The sequence below is a fragment of the Macaca nemestrina genome, chromosome 1, assembly GCF_043159975.1.
Source record: "Macaca nemestrina isolate mMacNem1 chromosome 1, mMacNem.hap1, whole genome shotgun sequence".
NCBI lineage: Eukaryota > Metazoa > Chordata > Mammalia > Primates > Cercopithecidae > Macaca > Macaca nemestrina.
This window is the reverse complement of record NC_092125.1, coordinates 111,226,370-111,250,049: the sequence shown is the minus strand read 5'-3', so window position 1 is coordinate 111,250,049 and position 23,680 is coordinate 111,226,370. Positions and strand designations below refer to the sequence as shown.

Here is a 23,680-nt window from a genome sequence, read left to right as displayed (position 1 = left end):
ACAGGAGCACGGGAAAACGAGTCCTGCAGTGACGCCTCGCCTGGAGACTCGGAGTTGTGGGAACTACAGCTCCCACAAGGCTGCGCGTACCGCGGCTCCCAAGAAGTGGCTGGTACCAGCCCCGCTCTGCAGCGGTCCTCGCCTCTCTGGCCCAGCCGGCCGTTTTCCAGGCATGGGTGTCCCACTGACGTTCCTGGTCCGGCCGTGGAATGGAAGTGAATCTGTCGGGCCATGGAATTTGCCAGGCAGGAAGAGCGCGAGCACAGGAGTAGAATTGGGTGGTGGAGGGGAGTAGTTTGAGTCTAGTTTTGAATGCAGAAGACTTCCTTCCGGTCCTGGAAGCCTGGTTGCTGAAGCGAGGAGCTGAGACACCTGCTGAGTGATTACCATTTGCGAAATACAGCACTAGGTGCTTTATATTTAGTCATTTACTACTCCCTTCTCTCTTTTTAAAAAATTCTCGGCCGGGCGCGGTGGCTCAAGCCTGTAATCCCAGCACTTTGGGAGGCCGAGACGGGCGGATCACGAGGTCAAGGGGATCAAGTCCATCCTGGCTAACACGGTGAAACCCCGTCTCTACTAAAAAAAATACAAAAAACTAGCCGGGCGAGGTGGCGGGCGCCTGTAGTCCCAGCTACTCGGGAGGCTGAGGCAGGACAATGGCGTAAACCCGGGAGGCGGAGCTTGCAGTGAGCTGAGATCCGGCCACTGCACTCCAGCCTGGGCGACAGAGCCAGACTCCGTCTCAAAAAAAAAAAAAAAAAAAAAAAATTCTCAAGCTTAAGTCATTGTGATCATGTAGAACTTTAAGCTCACTGATGTGTTTACTTCCATCCAGAATATTTCTTGTGGAAAAAGCCATGCCTTGCCTGTGGGTGTCCCAGTGATTAAGTTGGCACGGTGGCTCACGCCTGTAATCCCAGCACTTTGGGAGGCCGAGGCGGGCGGATCACGAGGTCAGGAGGTCAAGACCATCCTGACTAACACGGTGAAACCCAGTCTCTACCAAAAATACAAAAAACAAACAAACAAAAAACCCAAAAAACCCACAAAAAACTAGCCAGGCGTGGTAGCGGGGGCCTGTACTCCCAGCTACTCGGGAGGCTGAGGCAGGAGAATGGCGTGAACCCGGGAGGCGGAGCTTGAGTGAGCTGAGATCAAGCCACTGAACTCCAGCCTGGGCGACAGAGGGAGACTCCATCTCAAAAGAAAGAAAAAGAAAAAAAAAAGAGCCTAAGAACACAGGACAATGCCAGGCTTACCACCTGCTAGTCTGGTTTCTGTTCATATACAGGTATCCCAAGCCTGTGTTCCCGGATCTTTGCAACAGGACACAATCTGGGATCCATTATGTGTCTATCTGAAGGTGAAGGCCAAATTGAGAGGAGACACATTTGTGAGGAGAGTTGGTGTATGCCATCTATTTCTTTAATCATTCTAAATCCTATCTTTGGATCAAACTGGGCCAGATGTAAAGACAACATACTTACAGAGCATGGCTCCTGGCCTGAGAGCAAATTCTGTTCACCAGGCTGGAAGGTTCTGAGTGCTCCCTGATTCAGGAAGGGTCATTTTGGAACACTACACATTGTCACAGTTTTCTCTCCAGCCAAGCCAACGGACTCACTTTTCAGAGTCTTATTGTGTGTGCTGATATGATTCAAAATCGCATACTGTTTACTATGGACTCAGTTGTGTCCCCCGCCAAATTCGTACCCACTAAGTGACTGTATTTGGACAGAGGTGATTTTGTCAGAGGCATCTGAACCATAGTGACTCCATCTTGAATCGGGGCTGGGTAAAATGAGGCTGAGACCTACTGGGCTGCATTCCCAGGAGGTTAGGCATTCTCAGTCACAGGATGAGATGGGAGGTCAGCAGGACTGGTATCACGAGAAACCGGTCAAAAAGACCCTCCTGATAAAACAGGATGTGGTAAAGAAGCTGGCCAACAACACCCACCAAATGCAAAATGTTGATGGAAGTGACCTGTGGTCAAACTCACTGCTCGTTATACATTAATTATAATGCATTAGCATGCTAAAAGACTCCCATCAGCACCATGACAATTTACAAATGCTGTGGCCAGCAGTTACCCTATATGGTCTAAAGTGGGGAGAACCCTCAGTTCCAGGAAATCCCACTCCTTTCCCAGAAAATTCATGAATGATCCACCCCTTGTTTGGCATATAATTAAGAAACAACCATACATATATTCAGTCGAGCAGCCCATGCCCCTGCTCTGTCTGTGGAGTAGCCATTCTTTTGTTTCTCTTTTTCTCTAATACACTTGCTTTCACTTTATGGACTCACCCCAAATTCTTTCTTGCTCGAGATCCAGGAACTCTTTCTTGGAGTCTGGATCAAGACCCCTTTCCAATAACAATTTTCATTAAGTGAAGATATAAATGTGAGGTCCTAATCCGGTAGGATTGATGGCTTTATAAGAAGAGAAAGAAGGATCTCTCTCTCCACACAGGAGATCTGACGGTTTTATAAGTGTTGGGAAATTCCTCCTTCTTTCTCCTCTCTAGTCTGCCAACTTGTGAAAAAGGTGCCTGCTTCCCCTTCTGCCATGACTGTAAGTTTCTTGAGGCCTCCCCGCTGCCCAGCCATGCGGAACTGTGAGTAAGTTTACTCCTTTGTTTATAAATTGTAGTATCTTTATAGCAGTGTGAAAACGGACTAATACAGCAATGGTCCTGTCCGGGCTCATGTGTTGTGTTGGAGGGGCAGTGTGGGGAGGTGTGGGGAACAACTTAGCAGCAGATCTCCAAAAGAAACCAGAGTAAGTGAGGGTGGAAAATAGCAGATTTCATGTGGTTGTTAAAAGCACTGTTTGTCAACACATCTGAGACAAACCATGGGGAGTCCAGACATATTTTGTGTGTGATAGTAGTGTCAGTGAGCTGCAATTTAAAAGAGGCTGGGCCGGGTGCGGTGGCTCCCGCCTGTAATCCCAGCACTTTGGGAGGCTGAGGCAGGCAGATCACCTCAGGTCAGGAGATTGAAACCAGCCTGGGCAACATGGTGAAATGCTGTCTCTACCAAAAATACAAAAATTAGCCAGGTGTGGTGGCACACATCTGTAATCCCAGCTACTCGAGAGACTGAGGCAGAAGAATCGCTTGAACACGGGGGACAGAGGTTGCAGTGAGCTGAGATTGTGCCACTGCACTTCAGTCTGGGTGGCAGAGTGAGATTCCATCACAAAAAAAAAAAAAAAAGAGAGAGAGAAAGAGAGAGACTGGAAGTCCTGACCCAGGGCAGGACCATGTGGGTAGCAGTGTTAGGGTGGTTGCAGGAAGCAGGGGAACACTGAGTAGCTGTTATTTTGACCCTGGTTTTAAACTACCAGGCAGGGATGGCTTGGGAAATAAGCCCTTTCCCAGCCAAATTGTCTTCAGAGGATTGCATTTAATATTATGCAAAAACTCGGTTTTAATAATGAGATTAGATAAGAAACAGCTACATTCACTGTTTTATCCCCAGTGGTGAGCATGGTGCCTGGCTTGTAGTAAGTACTCCATAAATACTTGCCAAATGAAATTATAGGATATATCATAGGAATGTTGTTGAGCCATTGTTCATTACATCATTTATTGCTTCCTTTATAAATCTCCTCCTGAGAAATTTGGTTTAGAGTGTTAGAATTAGAACAAGCATTAAGAAGTATGGAGATTACTTTCCCTTCAATTTTGCCTTGGTTGTCAGGAAGCTTGGTGCCTAATTTCAAACTTACCTATAGCAAATATTTAGAATCTAGTGGCCAGTATAACTGTGATCTTTCCCTCCAGAGTATTACTCTGGATTGGATGGGAGCAAAACTGGAGAAAGGGCAGTTAGGAGGCTGTTGCAGCAATCCAGCTATGAAACATGTAAGAGGTAGTTAACAAGTGAAAAGGAGGAAGGAGTCAAGGATGACTACTCTACGTTTCTGGCTTGGACAACTTGCAGATGATGCCATTCATCTGGGAAGGAGGTTAAGCAGAAATTACCAAGTTAATTTTAAATATGTAGATTATAAGGTACTTAGGTATCAAGGAAGCCAAGAGAAAAAAGGTTATTTAAAAAAGAATGGACAATAGTGTCAAATGGAACTGAGAAGCCAAGTAATGTAAGGTCCAGTGTCCAGTGGATTTAACAACAAATTAATCTTCTGTTAATTAAGTGAGAGCAGTCTCAGTGAAATAGTGGGGTCCTAATCCAATAGTGGGGCAGAAATTGAATGCAAGTGGGAAGTAAGTGTAGACATCTTTAAGAAGTTTAGGCCGGGCGCGGTGGCTCAAGCCTGTAATCCCAGCACTTTGGGAGGCCGAGGCGGGCAGATCACGAGGTCAGGAGATCGAGACCATCCTGGCTAACACGGTGAAACCCCGTCTCTACTAAAAATACAAAAAACTAGCCGAGCGCGGTGGCGGGCGCCTGTAGTCCCAGCTACTCGGGAGGCTGAGGCAGGAGAATGGCGTAAACCCGGGAGGCGGAGCTTGCAGTGAGCTGAGATCCGGCCACTGCACTCCAGCCTGGGTGACAGAGCAAGACTCCGTCTCAAAAAAAAAAAAAAAAAAAAGAAGTTTAGCTGAGAAGAGGGAATGAAAAAATGCAGTAGCTGGAGGTGTTTGGTTCATGAAATTAAGGGAGAATTGTCTTTTGAAAATGAGAGAAGCTTTATATATGTTTAAATGTTGATAGAAATAAGTTTGCAGATAAGGAAAGACAGGATAAGAGATTCGATGAAGTGCTTAGGGCAGGAGAAAATGAGAAATGAGCTTAAGTGGCATAATTAGCTTCAGAAAGCAAAGTATGTATTTTCCATGTTTACAGGAGGGAAATAAGAAAGAATAGGCATGGGTGGAATACAATCATGGTATGGAGATTCATGGGGCTTTTTTCTTTGATTTTTTTTTTCTGCAAAATCAGAGTATGAGTTAGAGGGGTGGTGATTCATGCTCTTGACAATTTGAGGAATGTGAGAAAGTAAAATACCCACGGTATACACGAGAGAGGGTCGCAGCTAGGTAGCCAGAGGATTGCCAGGTACCATGGAGAGCCCAGAGGACAGTTGTCTCCAACTTTATGGTACATCATAATCACTTGGCTTATTTGTTAGAATGTAGGTACAGGAACACCAATATGTCTTACTACAGCTGAGTGGAGCCTGGAACTCTGCATTTTAAACAAGCATCCAGGTGATTCTGATACAGAAGCTCTTCAGATCACACATTGAAAACTATGGATAGAGAGTCAAAGAGGGGATAGTTTTAGTATGGAGGTGTTTTTTGTAAAATGGGTGCTAGTTTGGATGTTTGTCTCCTCTAAACCTCATGTTGAAATCTGATCCAGTGTTAGAAGTGGGGCCTAATGGGAAGTGTTGGGTCATGGCAGTAGATCCCTCATCAGTAATAGACGGTTGCCCTCCCTCAGAAGTGAATAAATTCTCACTCTACAAAAGCTGGTTGTTAAAAAGAATGTGGCACCTCCCCACCTCCTTGCTTCATTTCTCATCACGTTATCTCTGCACTCACTGGCTCCCCTTCATCTTCCACCATGAGTGGAAGCACCTAATGCATATGCACAACCTTGAATTTTCCAGCCATCCAGAATTATAAGCCAAATAAAACTTGTTTCTTTATAAATTATCCAGCTTCAGATATTCCCTTATAGCAACACAAAATTAACTAAGACAATGAGGACAATTCCCAGTGGAGGGAAAACAAGAAGACAAAAAGAAATAATTGGTAGAGAAAAATTCCTAAGGAGTTGAGAGAATGTGTGATAAAGAAGAAAAGAGGAAGGGTCACCCTTGGACAGGGGAGAAGGGTTGCATCTTTCATTAAGGGTCATCACTTGTATTAAAATGGAAGAGGAAGAGGTAAAGATAGATGATGAAGCAGGGAAAATTGGTAGTTTCACATCTAACAAATTATTTCCCCCCGTGATATCTCCAATAAGCTTGGAAAAAGAAAAATATCAATAATATATTTGAATTAAGTGCTTACCATAACCATATATGTGGCATTATGTAATGTGGCACTTAATCCTTATAGTAACTCAAGTTGCAGCTACTGTCACCATTTTGTAAAGGAAGAAATTGAAATTAGAGAACAGAGAAGTAACTTGCCCAAGAATGCACAGATCTTAAGTGGCAGAAAGTGAGTAAACTAAATCTGAACCCATGTTTGTCTGGCATCTGGGCCCACACTATGAGTCACAGATATTACAGATATTATAATGCTTAACTTATATTAGGGAAGAGGTAGCAATTTGTGTGATATTTAGCATGAATAATACCCCTGTAAGATGAGAGATTAAAACTTTCCTTTGTGACTTCTCTCCAATAAGTCTCTTTCTTCCTACCATTTCCTCAATCCTGATGGATGGCTTCCTGTTTTTTCCTTAGTGTTACTTAGGACTCTTTCTGTTGCAAGTGGCAGAAGACCTGATTCAAACTGGTTTAACAGGAAAAAAGACAAAAGAGTTGATTAACCCACACAATTGAAAATTTCAGAACTGCCCTCAGACTTAGCTGGATAGAAGCTCAGTTAATATTGATTTTTTGTTTCTTTTGTAGCCTCCAGTTCCATCTCCCACTGTTTTGCCTTTGTCCTCAAACTTTATCTGGTGACTCAGAGCTCACCCCTTCATTACACAATGACTCAAGCAGTCTAACTGGAAATAAAGAGCTCTTTTCCCCACACAAGCAGAAATTCTGGGCCTCAGAATTTTTTGCCAGATTTGAGATATATGATTAATTCTTGAACCAATCATTTCCAACCATCCCTGAAGTTGAAGGGGAAGTCAAACCCACCCAAACTAAATGAGCTACTAGGGGGTTCAGGCGATTCTTCAAAAGAGGTTCAGATAACTGTTTTTACTTTAAAAAGAGAGTGAATGAATGATGAGGGGAGAATAATAGATGTCCTCCATGCCTTTCTCCAATCTCTTCTTTGTTCATTAATCAACTTCCTATGTGCATTGTTGGTGACTCATGCTGAAGTTGCTGACCTTTCGACAGAGGGACGGAGGGAGGTGGGCTTAATACTCTGCAACTCCTACAACTCTAACAGAGTATGTGTGTGTCTATACATCTTTGTAATTTCCTTGTTTAAACATCTTTATTGGCTCCCCATTGCCCACAGAAGAGTGACTTACAATACCAGTTTTCAATGTTCCACTACTCTGATATTCCATGCTGTTTTCAAAGGTGCTAGAATACTGGTACTTCTGTTGGTATGATACTGTTAGTTTGAAGTTAAAAAAAAATCTGAAATCTGAAACATTTATGTTCTGAGACATACCAGAGACATCTTTCATTAAAATTTGGGAATCACATGTAGGTGAATATGTTTAGAAAACTGTCTTATATGCCTTTATAATCCTCAAGAAAAAAGAAAACAAAGCAAAGCTTCTAATACAAGAATAAGTATTATCTATCACAAATAGTTTACAACAAATGGACTTGAACGGAACACTATTGGTATGAATAAGGTGTCTGTGTTAGAATCTTCATTTATGGAAGATGAGATGGAAAAATAAAGACAAACCAGAAATACTTTCTTTGAAGCAAAAAAAAAAAAAAAAGTTTGTTACTATCTTAGCCCACTTAGGATGCTGTAACAAAATATCTAAGATTAGATAATTTATAAATAATAGAAATTTACTTTTCACAGTTCTGAAGTCTGGGATATCAAAGATCAAGGTGCCGGCAGATTTCTTATCTGGTGAAAGTTTGCTCTCTGCTCCACAGATAGTCCTGTTGTTGCATGCTCATATGATGAAAGGGCAGAAGGGCAATAAAGGGCTAAACAGGGAGAACTCCCTCAAGCCTTTTTTTATGGGCACTAATCCCATCCATGAGAGTGGAGCCCTCATGACCTAATCACCTTCTAAAGTCCCCACCTCTTAATACTGTTGCATTGTGTTAGAAATGCTTGTTTCCCGATGCTGTAAAGAAATAGCACTTGAACATAAATTTAATTTTCTCAGCAAGGCCATTTTTACTTTCTGCAGAAAGGGTACACTCGCCAGCAGTTTTGCCATGAGAGTACACCGAACAAAGGAGACGAGGTTATTTATAACCTCACACGTCCACCCTACTGCTGTGTCCAGTTTCCATTGGCTGGAACAGGACCTCACATTCTATATTTGTCTCAATTGGCTAGCAACTTAGAACTTTCTAAAAGAGGCAAAGGCAGTGGAGAACAAAGGAAGGAGGAAGTAACTTGTGGAATGCTGAGAAAGGTAAAAAACACCTCCAAATAAAGAAGAGGAACAGGCTGTTACCTAATGTTTGCTTGGACCAGTATAAGCATGCCAGGGCAAATATTTAGGCTAAATTGTGGGAGCTAAGAACACAAAGTACATTGATTTCTTTATTACGGCTTGCAGATATCTAAGAATGTTAGCACAGGTCTTTGAATAAATTTTGCTTCTAAGTGAAGTTACTATTTATTCCTAATTAGACAGGGAGGAAAGTGTTTTTAAAGAGAAACCTCTACTTTACTTTTACAATTGTAATTATGTTTCAAAACGAATTCTTGAGGGATACAAACAACATTCAAACCATAACAGTTAGAAATTTAAAAAACTGTTCTTACAAAGAAATGAAACCTTGCCCCCCGAAAAAAATTCTCCTCAAAGTTATTAACCAAGAGATAGGATTGTTTGTAGATAATGGGTGTCTTAGTCTATTTTGTACTGCTACAGCATAATACCTGAGACCGGGTCATTTATAATGAACAGAAATGTATTGGCTCACAGTTCTGGAGGTTGGGAAGTCCAAGAGTGAGGCACTGGCATCTGGTGAAGGCCTTCTTGCTGCATCATCCCATGGCAGAAGGTACAGGGTGAGAGATAGCAAAGTGGGGCTGAACTTGTCCTTTCATAGGGAACAGATTCCCGTAATAATGGCATTCATCATTCATGAGACTGGTGCCCTCATGGCCTAATCACCTCTTAAAGGTCCCACCTCTCAACATGCTTGCACCGAGGATTAAGTTTCCAGTGCATGAACTTTGGGGGACACATTCAAACCACAGCAGTGGATTAGAGAAAACTATTTAAGAGCAGTTTATAACAGTATCTTTATCATTCTCTTCACTGCATAGATGCAGAGAGAGGTTTTCAGCACTGGAAAGCTTTACACAGCTCAGTGATGACATCAGTGATGGACCAAGTACACATTAAAAAATTATAATTCTGTTTTATTTTTAAGCTCAAACTTTAGTATGTAAACAGTATTTTATTTTTATATTAGACTAAATTATTTTTAATATGTTCAAGTATATTTACATTTTACTTATGGTTATTAACTTTTGTATTTGAAAAGTATTGTGTCTTAATCAGCAAGATGGCAGAAAAGAACTTTCCAGTGCTAGTCTCTCCACAGAAACGTCAATTTGAAAAACTATCCATGCATAAAAATACCTTCACAAGAGTGAAGAAAACCAAGTGAGAGATTATAGCACCTGGGTGTAGCACAGAAATAAGAAAAGACACATTGAAGAGGATAGGAAGGGCAACTTTACATTACCCACATCACCCTTACCTCCATACCAGGCAGCACAGTCCACAGAGAAATACCTTTCACTTTGGGGAAAATGAGGAAAATAAGCATCAGACTTTGCCTCAAACCCCAATACTGGGCCCACCGATAAAACCCAGCACTGGGAAGGCCCCCACAGCCCCAGATTCTAGGCCCATCCGGACACCAGGCCAGATCCTACATTCCCAGGCTCCAGGTCTGCTCCCTAGTCTCAATCTCCAGGCCAACCTAACATCCCTATGCTCCATTCTGACCCCAACACCTAGCTGGCCCCCATGCCTCAGGCTTTGAGCTCACTGTAGTGCCAGGCCAGCCTTCAGAGATCAGGCTCCAGGCCTACCCTGAAGAGGCCGTCTTCAGGTTTACTCCAGGGTCAGACCAGTCCCAGTGGTCCCAGGCTCTGGATGACCCCCAACCCAGCATCAGGCTGGCCCCCATAGCACCAGGCTTCATGACTATCTCAGAACTAGGCCAACCCCTACGACCCTAATCATCAGGCCAGCACTCAGCCTTCAGGCTGGCCTGCAGATATAGTTTCCAGGCCTGCCGACGATAAGGCTAGCTCTTGTAGCTGCAAGTTACAGACCTGCCCTAGTTTAAGATCAGTCCAAAGGCATGTCAGCCCACACAGCCTAACGCTTTAGGCCCACCTCAGTGCCAGGTCAGTACATCTCAGGCACAAGGCTCATACCACAGACAGGTTTCAGGTGGGCCTAGTGCCAGGCTGATCCCTATGGCCCCATACTCCAGGCTGGCCCCTACAGTCCCATGTTCCAGCAGATGTAAGGGCCAGATTTGTCCCAGTAGACCTCAGTGCTAAGCTGACCCTCATGGACCTAGGCTCCAGGGCTACTCCTCAATACCCAGGTTCTAGGCCAGCCCCCATAGACCCAAAACTCCATGAGCTCAGGATACAGGTCTACCCCAGTGCCAGGTCAGCCCCCATGGACACAGGCTCTGGGCTCATCCTAGTGGACCCAGGCTCCAGACCCATTCCAGGGCCTAGCCAACCCCTACAGACTCAGGTTTAAGGCTCACCCTAGTGTCAGATCAGCTACTATGGAACCAGGCTTCAAGACACCCCCCATGGATATAGGCTTTAGGTCTGCCCTTGGACCTAGGCTCCAGGCTCACCTCTGCAGACCCAATCAATACATCTACCTCAGGTAATCCAGGATCCAAGCTCAACCTTACGGACCCAGGCACCAAGTCTGCCCACTTGCTGACCCAGGCACAAGGCCCACTCGTCCAAGGACTCCAGCAGCAAGTATGCCACCAGACCACGCTAGACAGACTGCCCGGAATCTCTGGACTTGCTGATTGGTGAAGGATTTCCCAAACAAAGCCAGTTTGCAAAGATTGGAATAAGTCTCCACTTCTTAAATGAGCAGACACTAGCAAATGGCCACAAAGATAAAAAATAATCAGGGAAACATGTCATCACCAATGGAAGAAAATAAAACATGAGTAACTGACACTAAAGAAATAGAGATATAAACCGCCTGATAAATAATTCAAAATAATAGCTGTATAGCAAACTTCAATAAAATACAGAGAAATAATTCATTGAAATCAAGAAAACAATAAATGACCAAAACAAGAAATTTAACAGAGATTGAAATTATGAAAAAGTAACCAAATTCTGTAGCTGAAAAATATAATGCATTAAATTCTAAAATGCAATAGAGAGCATTGACAGCAGAATTGATAAACAGAAGAAAGAACTTGCAAACTCAAAGACAATTATTTGAAAATATGCAGCAAGAAGAGAAAAAGGAAAAAAGAATGAAAAGGAATGATGAAAGCTTATGGGATTTATGGAACAGTATCAAAAAAGCAAATGTTCAAGTTATAGGAGTTAAAGGAGAAGAAAGAGAGAAATCTGTAAGTTTATTTAAAGAAATAATCACAGAAAATAAATTAAATCTGAGAAAGAAATATGCAGGTACAGGAAGGTCACAGGAATCTGATTAGACTCAAGCCAAACAAGACTGCAAGACAAAATCAAACTGTCAAAAATCAAAAATAAAAAGAGGACACTGAAAACAGCAAGAGGAAAGAAGCAAATCATCTATAAAGGAATTCTTAAAAGGCTATCGTGATTTTTGCACGTTAGTTTTGTATCCTGAGACTTTGCTGAAGTTGCTTATCAGCTTAAGGAGATTTTGGGCTGAGATGATGGGGTTTTCTAAATATACAATCATGTCATCTGCAAACAGGGACAATTTGACTTCTTCTTTTCCTAACTGAATACCGTTTATTTCTTTCTCTTGCCTGATTGCCCGCCAGAACTTCCAACACTATGTTGAATAGGAGTGGTGAGAGAGGGCATCCTTGTCTTGTGCCAGTTTCAAAAGGGAATGCTTCCAGTTTTTGCCCATTCAGTATGATATTGGCTGTGGGTTTGTCATAAATAGGTCTTATGATTTTGAGATATGTTCCATCAATACCGAATTTATTGAGAGTTTTTAGCATGAAGGGCTGTTGAATTTTGTCAAAGGCCTTTTCTGCATCTATTGAGATAATCATGTTTTTTTTGTCTTTGGTTCTGTTTATATGCTGGATTACATTTATTGATTTGTGTATGTTGAACCAGCCTTGCATCCCAGGGATGAAGCCCACTTGATCATGGTGGACAAGCTTTTTGATGTGCTGCTGGATTGGGTTTGCCAGTATTTTATTGAGGATTTTTGCATCGATGTTCATCAGGAATATTGGTCTAAAATTCTCTTTTTTGTTGTGTCTCTGTCAGGCTTTGGTATCAGGATGATGCTGGGCTCATAAAATGAGTTAGGGAGGATTCCCTCTTTTTCTATTGATTGGAATAGTTTCAGAAGGAATGGTACCAGCTCCTCCTTGTACCTCTGGTAGAATTCAGCTGTGAATCCATCTGGTCCTGGACATTTTTTGGTTGGTAGGCTAATATTGCCTCAATTTCAGAGCCTGCTATTGGTCTATTCAGGGATTCAACTTCTTCCTGGTTTAGCCTTGGGGGAGTGTAAGTGTCCAGGAAATTATCCATTTCTTCTAGATTTTCTAGTTTATTTGCATAGAGGTGTTTATAGTATTCTCTGATGGTAGTTTGTATTTCTGTGGGGTTGGTGGTGATATCCCCTTTATCATTTTTTATTGCATCTATTTGGTTCTTCTCTCTTTTCTTCTTTATTAGTCTTGCTAGCAGTCTATCAATTTTGTTGATCTTTTCAAAAAACCAGCTCCTAGATTGATTGATTTTTTGGAGGGTTTTTCGTGTCTCTATCTCCTTCAGTTCTGCTCTGATCTTAGTTATTTCTTGCCTTCTGCTAGCTTTTGAATGTGTTTGCTCTTGCTTCTCTAGTTCTTTTAATTGTGATGTTAGAGTGTCAATTTTAGATCTTTCCAGCTTTCTCTTGTGGACATTTAGGGCTATAAATTTCCCTCTACACACTGCTTTAAATGTGTCCCAGAGATTCTGATATATTGTATCTTTGTTCTCATTGGTTTCAAAGAACATCTTTATTTCTGCCTTCATTTCGTTATGTACCCAGTAGTCATTCAGGAGCAGGTTGTTCAGTTTCCATGTAGTTGAGCGGTTTTGATTGAGTTTCTTAGTCCTGAGTTCTAGTTTGATTGCACTGTGATCTGAGAGACAGTTTGTTATAATTTCTGTTCTTGTACATTTGCTGAGGAGTGCTTCACTTCCAATTATGTGGTCAATTTTGGAATAAGTGTGATGTGGTGCTGAGAAGAATGTATATTCTGTTGATTTGCGGTGGAGAGTTCTGTAGATGTCTATTAGGTCCGCTTGGTGCAGAGATGAGTTCAATTCCTGGATATCCTTGTTAACTTTCTGTCTCATTGATCTGTCTAATATTGACAGTGGGGTGTTGAAGTCTCCCATTATTATTATATGGGAGTCTAAGTCTCTTTGTAAGCAAAAATCACAAGCATTCTTATACACCAGTAACAGACAAACAGAGAGCCAAATCATGAATGAACTTCCATTCACAATTGCTTCAAAGAGAATAAAATACCTAGAAATCCAACTTACAAGGGATGTAAAGGACCTCTTCAAGGAGAACTACAAACCACTGCTCAGTGAAATAAAAGAGGACACAAACAAATGGAAGAACATGACATGCTCATGGATAGGAAGAATCAATATCGTGAAAATGGCCACACTGCCCAAGGTAATTTATAGATTCAGTGCCATCCCCATCAAGCTACCAATGAGTTTCTTCACAGAACTGGAAAAAACTGCTTTAAAGTTCATATGGAACCAAAAAAGGGCCCACATTGCCAAGACAATCCTAAGCCAAAAGAACAAAGCTAGAGGCATCATGCTACCTGACTTCAAACTATACTACAAGGCTACAGTAACCAAAACAGCATGTTACTGGTACCAAAACAGAGATATAGACCAATGGAGCAGAACAGAGTCCTCAGAAATAATACCACACATCTACAGCCATCTGATCTTTGACAAACCTGACAAAAACAAGAAATGGGGAAAAGATTCCCTATTTAATAAATGGTGCTGGGAAAATTGGCTAGCCATAAGTAGAAAGCTGAAACTGGATCCTTTCCTTACTCCTTATACGAAAATTAATTCAAGATGGATTAAAGACTTAAATGTTAGACCTAATACCATAAAAACCCTAGAAGAAAACCTAGGTAATAGCATTCAGGACATAGGCATGGGCAAGGACTTCACGTCTAAAACACCAAAAGCAACAGCAACAAAAGCCAAAATTGACAAATGGGATCTAATTAAACTCAAGAGCTTCTGCACAGCAAAAGAAACTACCATCAGAGTGAACAGGCAACCTACAGAATGGGAGAATATTTTTGCAATCTACTCATCTGACAAAGGGCTAATATCCAGAATCTACAAAGAACTCAAACAAATTTACAAGAAAAAAACAGACAACCCCATCAAAAAGTGGGCAAGGGATATGAACAGACACTTCTCAAAAGAAGACATTCATATAGCCAACAGACACATGAAAAAATGCTTGTCATCACTGGCCATCAGAGAAATGCAAATCAAAACCACAATGAGATACCATCTCACACCAGTTAGAATGCAATCATTAAAAAGTCAGGAAACAACAGGTGCTGGAGAGGATGTGGAGAAACAGGAACACTTTTACACTGTTGATGGGATTGTAAACTAGTTCAACCATTATGGAAAACAGTATGGTGATTCCTCAAGGATCTAAAACTAGAAGTACCATACAACCCAGCCATCCCATTACTGGTATATACCCAAAGGATTATAAATCATGCTGCTATAAAGACACATGCACACATATGTTCATTGCGCCACTATTCACAATAGCAAAGACTTGGAATCAACCCAAATGTCCATCAGTGACAGACTGGATTGAGAAAATGTGGCACATATACACCATGGAATACTATGCAGACATAAAAAAGGATGAGTTTGTGTCCTTTGTAGGGACATGGATGCAGCTGGAAACCATCATTCTCAGCAAACTATCCCAAGAACAGAAAACCAAACATCGCATGTTCTCACTCATAGGTGGGAATTGAACAATGAGATCACTTGGACTTGGGAAGGGGAACATCACACACCAGGGCCTATTGTGGGGAGGGGGGAAGGGGGAGGGGGGAGGGATGGCATTGGGAGTTATACCTGATGTAAATGACGAGTTGATGGGTGCTGACGAGTTGATGGGTGCAGCACACCAACATGGCACAGGTATACATATGTAACAAACCTGCACGTTATGCACATGTACCCTGGAACTTAAAGTATAATAATAAATAGTAAAATAAAATAAAATAAAAAAATAAAAAAAAATTAAAGGCTATCAGTGGATACCTCAGGAGAAACCCTGCAGGCCAAGAAATATTGGGATAATATATTAAAAGTGCTGAAGGGGAAAAAAAAAAAAAAAACCCACTATCAACCAAAAATACTATACCCAGCAAAGCAAAGCTGTCCTTCAGAAATAAAAGAATGGTGAAAACTTTTCCAGATTAACAAAAGCTGAGTGAGTTCATTCCACATGATCTGTCTTACAAGAAATGCTAAAGGGAATTCTTCACACAGAGCAAAAAGGATGCTAATTATTAATGGTAACGCAACATATGAAAGAATAAAGCTCACTGGTAAAATTAAGTACACAGTCAAGTTCAGAACACTATAACACTGTAATGGTGGTATGTAAATCACTTATATCTTTAGTGTGAAGGTTAAAAAACAGGTATTGAAAATACTAATAGCAACAATAATTTTTAAGGGATATACAGTGTAAACTATGTGAATTGTGACCTCAAAAACAGAATATGTGAGTGAGTAAAGTAAAAGTGTAGTTATTTTATGTAGTTAATATTAACTTCTTATTTGCTTAAAATTGCCTTTTATGGCTATAAGATGTTTTATGTAAGCCTCATGGTAGCCACAAAGCAAAAAATTATATTATAGTAGATACGTAAAAGATGAAAAGGAATCAAAGCATACCATTGGAGAAAATCATCTAATCACAAAAGAAGACATCAAGGGAGAAAAAAGAAACAAAGGATCTACAAAACAACCAGAAAACAATTAACAAAATGGAAGTAGTAAGTTTTTACCTATCATTAATTAAATGTAAATGGAGTAAATTATCCAATCGAAAGACATAGAGTGGCTGAATGGATAAGAAAAGAAGACCAAATATACACAGCCTACAAGAAACTCACTTCACTTGTAAGGACACATATGAATTGAAAGTAAAAGGATGGAAAAAAATATTCCATGCAAATGAAAACCAAAAGAGAGTGAGGGTAGCTATACTTATAGCAGATAAAATAGACTTTAAGTCAAAAGCTGTAAAAGGAGACAATGGAAGTCAATATACAACAATAAAGGGGTCATCAAACATATAACAATTGTAAATATATATGTTCCAACATTGGAGCACCTAAATATATAAGGCAAATATATTAATAAATCTGAAGAGAGAGATGGATTGCAATACAGTAATAGCAGGGGACTTAAATACCCTACTTTCAACAATGGATAGATCATCCAGACAGAAAATCAATAAGGAAACATTGAACTTGAACTACACTTTAGACCAAATGGACCTAATAAACATTTATAGAATATTCCATACAATAGCAGCAGAACACACATTCTTCTCAAGTGCATTGCAATATTCTCCAGGATAGATCATATGTTTGGCTATAAAACATGCCTTAGCAAATTTAAGAGGATAGAAGCATAGCAAGTAGCTTTTCCAATGACAATGGTATGAAACTAGAAATCAATAAGAGAAGAAATTTCAGAAAATTCACAAATATGTGGAAATTAAGCAACATGCTTCTAAACAACCAATGGGTCAAAGAGCAAATTAAAATAGAAATTGAAAAATATCTTGAGACAAATGAAAATGGACATGCAGTATACCAAAATTTATAGATGGCAATAAATGCCTACATCAAAAAAGAAGATATACATCACCTAATGTTACACTGCAAGGAACTCCAAAAAAAAAAAAAAAAAAAAAAAAAAGGATTAAACCAATCCCAAAATTAGTAAAAGGAAGGAAATGGTCAGATCAGAAATAAATGAAATAGAGACTAGAAAACAATAGAAAAGATAAACTAAACTAAGAGCTGTTTTTTTGCAAAGAGAAAAGAAACTAACAAACCATTAGCTAGACTAGCTAAGATAAAAAGACTCAAATAAATAGAATTAGGAATAAAAGAGGAGACATTATAATTGATATTATACCGTAGAAATACACAGTATCATAAGAGACTGCTATGTGCAGTTATATACCTGAAAATTGTATAACCTATAAAAATTGATAATTATTAGACATATAACCTATTAAGACTAAATCTTGAGGAAATAGAAAATCTGAACAGAATAATGAGTAAGGAGATTGAATCAGTAACAAAAAGTCTTCCATCAAAGAAAAGCCCAAAACCTGATGGCTTCATTGCTGAATTTTACTTAACATTTAAAGAACAAATAACAATTCTTCTCAAACTCTTCCAAAAAATTAAATAGAAGAGTACTATGGTCTGAATGTTGGCTTCCCTGCAAAATTCATATATTTAAATATAATCCCCAATGTGATAGTATTAAGAGGTAGGGCCTTTGGGGATGTGGTTAAGTCATGAGGGCTCTGCCCTTGTGAATGGAAGTAGTGCCCTTGTGAAAGAGATGGAGGGATCATGTTTGCCCCTTCTGCTATGTGAGAATGCAATGAAAGGCACTATCTTTAAAGCAGAGCAAGTTCTTACCAGACATCAAATGTACTGACATCTTGATTTTGGACTTCCTAGCATCCAGAACTATAAGCAATGCATTTCTGTTGTTTATTAATCACCTAGTCTAAGGTATTTTGCTATAGGAACCTGAACAGACTATGACAGAGGGACAACTTCTAGAGTCATTTTACAAGGCCAGCAATACCCTGATACCAAAGTCAGACAAAGGCACCATGAGAAAAAAAGTTACAAGCCAATATCCCTGCTGAGCATAGATATAAATGTTTTCAACAAAATACTGGCAAATGGAATTCAGCAGCACATTAAAAGGATCATTAATCACTTGGGAGGCCAAAGCAGGTGGATCACCTGAGGTCAGGAGTTCAAGACCAGACTGGCCAACATGTTAAAACCCCATCTCTACTAAAAATACAAAAAAGTAGCTGGGCGTGGTGGCCCACGCCTGTACTCCCAGCTACTTGGGAGGCTGAGGCAGAAGAATCACTTGAACTTGGGAGGCCAGACACGGTGGCTCATGCCTGTAATCCCAGCACTTTGGGAGGCCAATACGGGTGGATCACGAGGTCAGGAGATCAAGACCATCCTGGCTAACACTGAAACCCCGTCTCTACTAAAAATACAAAAAATTAGCTGGGCGTGTTGGTGGGTGCCTGTAGTCGCAGCTACTCGGGAGGCTGAGGCAGGAGAATGGCGTGAACCCGGAAGGCAGAGCTTGCATGAGCTGAGATTGCACCACTGCACTCCAGCCTGGGCAACAGAGTGAGACTCCATCTCAAAAAAAAAGAAAGAAAGAAAGAAAGAAAACCTGGGAGAGTGAGGTTGCAGTGAGCCAAGATTGCACCACTGTACTCTAGCCTGGGTGACAGAGCAAGACTCCATCTCAGATAAATAAATAAATAAATAAATAAATAAATAAATAAATAAATGGATCATTTACCATGATCAAGTGGGATTTATCCCTGGGATGCAGGAAGGGTTCAACATATACAAATCAATAACAGATGAAGGACAAAAACCATAATGATCATCTCAATAGATGCAGAAAAGGCATTTGACAAAATTCAGTATCCCTTTATGATAAAAATCATTCAACAAATTAGAAATAGAAGGAATGTACCTCAATACAATAAAGATCATATACAATAAGCCTGTAGATAACATATTCAATGGTGAGAAGTTGAAAGCTTTTTCTCTAAGACCAGGACTAATACAGGGATGCCCACTCTCACCACTTTTATTCAATATGGTACTAGAAGTCCTAGCCAGAGCAATTAGGCAAGAAAAAGAATAAAATGTATCCAAATTGGGAAAAAATAAGTTAAATTGTCTCTGTTTACAGGTGATATGATCTTATATAAAGAAAACATTAAAGACTACCAAAAACTGTTAGAACTAGTAAACAAATTTAGTAAAGTTGCAGGAGGCAAAATCAACATATGATCAGCAGGTTTCTACACACTAATAACAAACTATTCAAAAAAAGAAATCAAGAAAACAATCCCATTTACAATAGCTAGAAAAAATAAAATACGTTGGAATAAACTTAACTAAGGAGGTGAAATATCTGTACACTGAAAATTATAAAACATTGATGAAAGAAACAGAAGAAAACACAAATAAATGAAAAGATGTCCTGTGTTCATAGATTGGAAGAATTAATATTATTAATTCTGTACTGCCTGCTAGAGTTTGAATGTTTGTCTCCTCTAAATCTCATGTTGACATTTGATCCCCAAAGATGGAGGTGGGGCCTAATGGGAGGTGTTTGGGTCATGAGGGTAGATTCCTCAGGAATAGATTAATGCCCTCCCTATGGGGATATAAGATCATGTTATAGGCAAATGGTGAGTGCATTCTCACTCTGTTAGTTCCCATGAGAGCTAATTGTGAAAAAGAGGCTGTCGCCTCCTGCCTCTCTTTCTTGCTTCTTCTCTTGCCATGTGATCTCTGCATACACTGGCTCCTCTTCACCTTCAACCATGAATGAAAGCATCCTGATGCCCTCTTCAGAAGCAGATGTTATCACTATGCTTCTTGTACAGCCTGCAGAACTATAAGCCAAATAAACCTCTTTTCTTCATAAATTACCAGCCTCAGGTATTCCTTTATAGCAACACAAATGGACTAAGACACTACCCAGGGCAATCCACAGATTCAATGCAATCTCTATCAAAATTTTAATGACATTTTTCACAGAAATAGGAAAAAAAACCTAAAATGTATATGGAAACATAAAAGACCCCAAGACCCCAAATAGCCAAACCAATTGTAAGCAAAAAGAACAAAGCCAGAGCCATCACACTAGTTGCCTTGAAAATTTACTACAAAACTAGAAGAATCAAAATTTACACAAAACTAGAAGAATCAAAAGTGTATTGTACTGGTATAAAAACAGACACATAGACCAATGAAATGGAAGAGAGAGCTCAAAAATAAATCCATGCATTTATAGTCAATTGATTTTTGATAAAGTTGCCAAGAACACAAAATGGAGAAAGAATACCTCCTTCAATAAATGGTGCTAGGGAAACTGGATATCCACATGCAGAAGAATAAAATTAGATCCTCCTCTCACACCATATATTTATACAAAATTAACTCAAAATGTATTAAAATCTTAAATGTAACACTTGAAACTGTAAAATCAGTAGACAAAAATCTCCAAGACATTGGTTTGGGCAAAGATTATTTTGATATGACCCCAAAAGCAAAAGCAACAAAAGTGAAAGTAGACAGATGGAATTACATCAAACTAAAAAACTTCTACATAGCAAAGGAAACAATCAACAGAGTGAAGAGACAACATGTAGAATGACAGGATATATTTGCAAGCTGTACATCCAATAAGAGGTTAATATACAAAATATATAAGGAACTCAAACAATTCAATAGTAGGAAAACAAATAACCCAAATAAAAAATGGGCAAGGGACCTAAATAGACATTTTTCAAAAGAAGACATATAGATATCCACTAGTATATGAAAAAATGCTCAATAACACTAATCAGGTGGGGCGTGGTGGCTCATGCCTATAATCCCAAGACTTTGGGAGTCTGAGGTGGGTGGATCACAAGGTCCGGAGCTCGAGACCAGCCTGGCCAATACGGTGAAACCCCATCTCTACTAAAAATATAAAAATTAGCTGGACGTGGTGGTGGGCGCCTGTAGTCCCAGCTACTGGGGAGACTGAAGCAGAAGAATCGCTTGAGCCCAGGAGTCAGAGGTTGCAGTGAGCCAAGATCACACCACTGCACTCCAGCCTGGGTGACAGACTGAGACTCCATCTCAAAAAAACAAAACAAAACAAAACAAAAACAAAAACAAAAAAAACCACTAGTCACCAGGGAAACACAAATCAAAGCCACAATAAGATATTATATCACACTTGTTAGAATGACTACTATCAAAAAAGATGAAAGATAAGTGTTGAGGATGTGAAGAAAAGAAAACCGTTGTACACTTGGTGGGCGTGTAAATTGGTATAGCCATTACAGAAAGCAGTATGAGGTTTCCTCAAAAAATTAAAAATTGGACTACAGTACCATATGATCCCACAATCCCCCTCCTGGGTCTATATCCAAAAGAAATAAAATGTGTATGTTGAAGAGGCACCTACAATGCCATGTTCACTGCGGCATTACTCACAATGTTCAAGATACAGAACCAACCTAAGTGTCCATCAGGGGATGACTGGATAAAGAAAATGTGTTATACATACATAATGGAATACTATTCAGCCTAGAAAATAAAAACAATCCTCTCATTTATGACAACATGGATGAACTTGGAGGACATTATGTTAAGTGAAATAAGTCAGGCACAGAATGACAAATACCACATAATCTCATATGTGGAGTGTTTAAAAACTCAAACTTAGCCAGTGGCTAAGTGGCACATGCCTGTAGTCCAGCTAATCCAGAGGCTGAGGCAGGATGATTGCTTAAGTCCAGGAGTTCTGCACTGTAGTCTGCTATGCCAATAGGGTGTCTACACTAAGTTTATCATTTAGGTGACGTTTTTGAAAGCAGGGGACCTCTAGGTTGTCTAAGGAGGGGTGAACCAGCCCAGGTCAGAAATGGAGCAGGTCAAATATCCTGTGCTTATCAGTGGTAGGATGGTGCCTGTGAATAGCCACTGCGCTCCAGCCTGGGCAACATAGTGAGGCCCCATCTCTTTAAAAAATCTCTCAAACTTATAGAAATAAGGAGTAAAGTGATACTTACCAGAGGCTGAGGGATGGGAGGATTGGGGAGATATTAGTCAAAGGACACAAAATTTCAGGTAGATAGGAGGAATAAGTTCAGAAGATACATTGTTCACCTTGTTGACTATAGTTAATGATGATATATTATATAATTGAAAATTGTTGAGAATAGATTTTAAATATTCTCACCACAAGAAATAAGTATCTTAGGCCGGGCGCGGTGGCTCAAGCCTGTAATCCCAGCACTTTGGGAGGCCGAGACGGGCGGATCACGAGGTCAGGAGATCGAGACCATCCTGGCTGACACGGTGAAACCCCGTCTCTACTTTAAAAAAATACAAAAAACTAGCCGGGCGAGCTGGCGGTGCCTGTAGTCCCAGCTACTCGGGAGGCTGAGGCAGGAGAATGGCCTGAACCCGGGAGGCGGAGCTTGCAGTGAGCTGAGATCCGGCCACTGCACTCCAGCCTGGGCGGCAGAGGGAGACTCCGTCTAAAAAAAAAAAAAAAAGAAATAAGTATCTTAGATGATAGATATTTAGGTGATGGTTAATTAGGTTGATTCAGCCATTTCACAATGTATACACATATTAAAATATCATGTTGTCATTGTGGAAAACAGTATGGCGATTCCTCAAGGATCTAGAACTAGAAATACCATATGACCCAGCCATCCCATTACTGGGTATATACCCAAAGGATTATAAATCATGCTGCTATAAAGACACATGCACACATATGTTTACTGCGGCACTATTCACAATAGCAAAGACTTGGAATCAACCCAAATGTCCATCAGTGACAGACTGGATTAAGAAAATGTGGCACATATACACCATGGAATACTATGCAGACATAAAAAGGGATGAGTTTGTGTCCTTTGTAGGGACATGGATACAGCTGGAAACCATCATTCTCAGCAAACTATCGCAAGAACAGAAAACCAAACACCGCATGTTCACACTCATAGGTGGGAATTGAACAATGAGATCACTTGGACTCGGGAAGGGGAACATCACACACCAGGGCCTATTATGGGGAGGGGGAAGAGGGGAGGGATGGCATTGGGAGTTATACCTGATGTAAATGACGAGTTGATGGGTGCTGACGAGTTGATGGGTGCAGCACACCAACATGGCACAAGTATACATATGTAACAAACCTGCACGTTGTGCACATGTACCCTAGAACTTAAAGTATTAAAAAAAAAAAACAAACTATTGGACATGGCAAAAACAACAACAACAACAAAACATCATGTTGTATACCACAAACACATACAATTTTTACTGGTCAATTAAAGTAAAGAAATAAATAATTACGAGTATTAAATACTTAGTTTTACTGATCTCAAGTACTGAAAATATGTCAATACAAAATATACCGAAATACCAAAATATACTGAAATTATACTCCCGTATTTAAATGACACTTCAGTTTGGTATTGGAGGTCCTTTCAATCAGCCTCCCATCTACATCCACTATTTCCATCCCAGAGGTAGATGTTTTTATCTGTGTGTCCTTTTCCAAATAGACCTTGGATCTGGCTACCTCAATTCCTTTGATCAAGACCCTTTTCCTATTTCTATCTGTAATGTTTATATGAAACAAACACAACTAGTAGAATGGAATCTTAAAGCAAATTCGTTTCTGACTATCTTTTTAAATCCTCACTGAGAAGCTGTTCTCCTTGACCCTAGAAA

General features: G+C 40.2%; 1 long non-coding RNA gene across 2 annotated transcripts in view; it reads left to right on the top strand.

Annotated features, from left to right (window-relative positions):
• Positions 1-2,538: 2,538 nt before the first annotated feature.
• LOC105479013 (uncharacterized) overlaps positions 2,539-23,680 on the top strand; it is a 29,869-nt gene continuing 8,727 nt past the window's right edge. The window contains exon 1 of one of the 2 annotated variants that reach the window (XR_011617544.1): positions 2,539-2,624. This is a non-coding gene — a long non-coding RNA (uncharacterized lncRNA). Of the gene's footprint in view, positions 2,629-23,680 lie in introns of both variants that reach the window. The other variant, XR_985636.2, reaches the window with a different exon arrangement.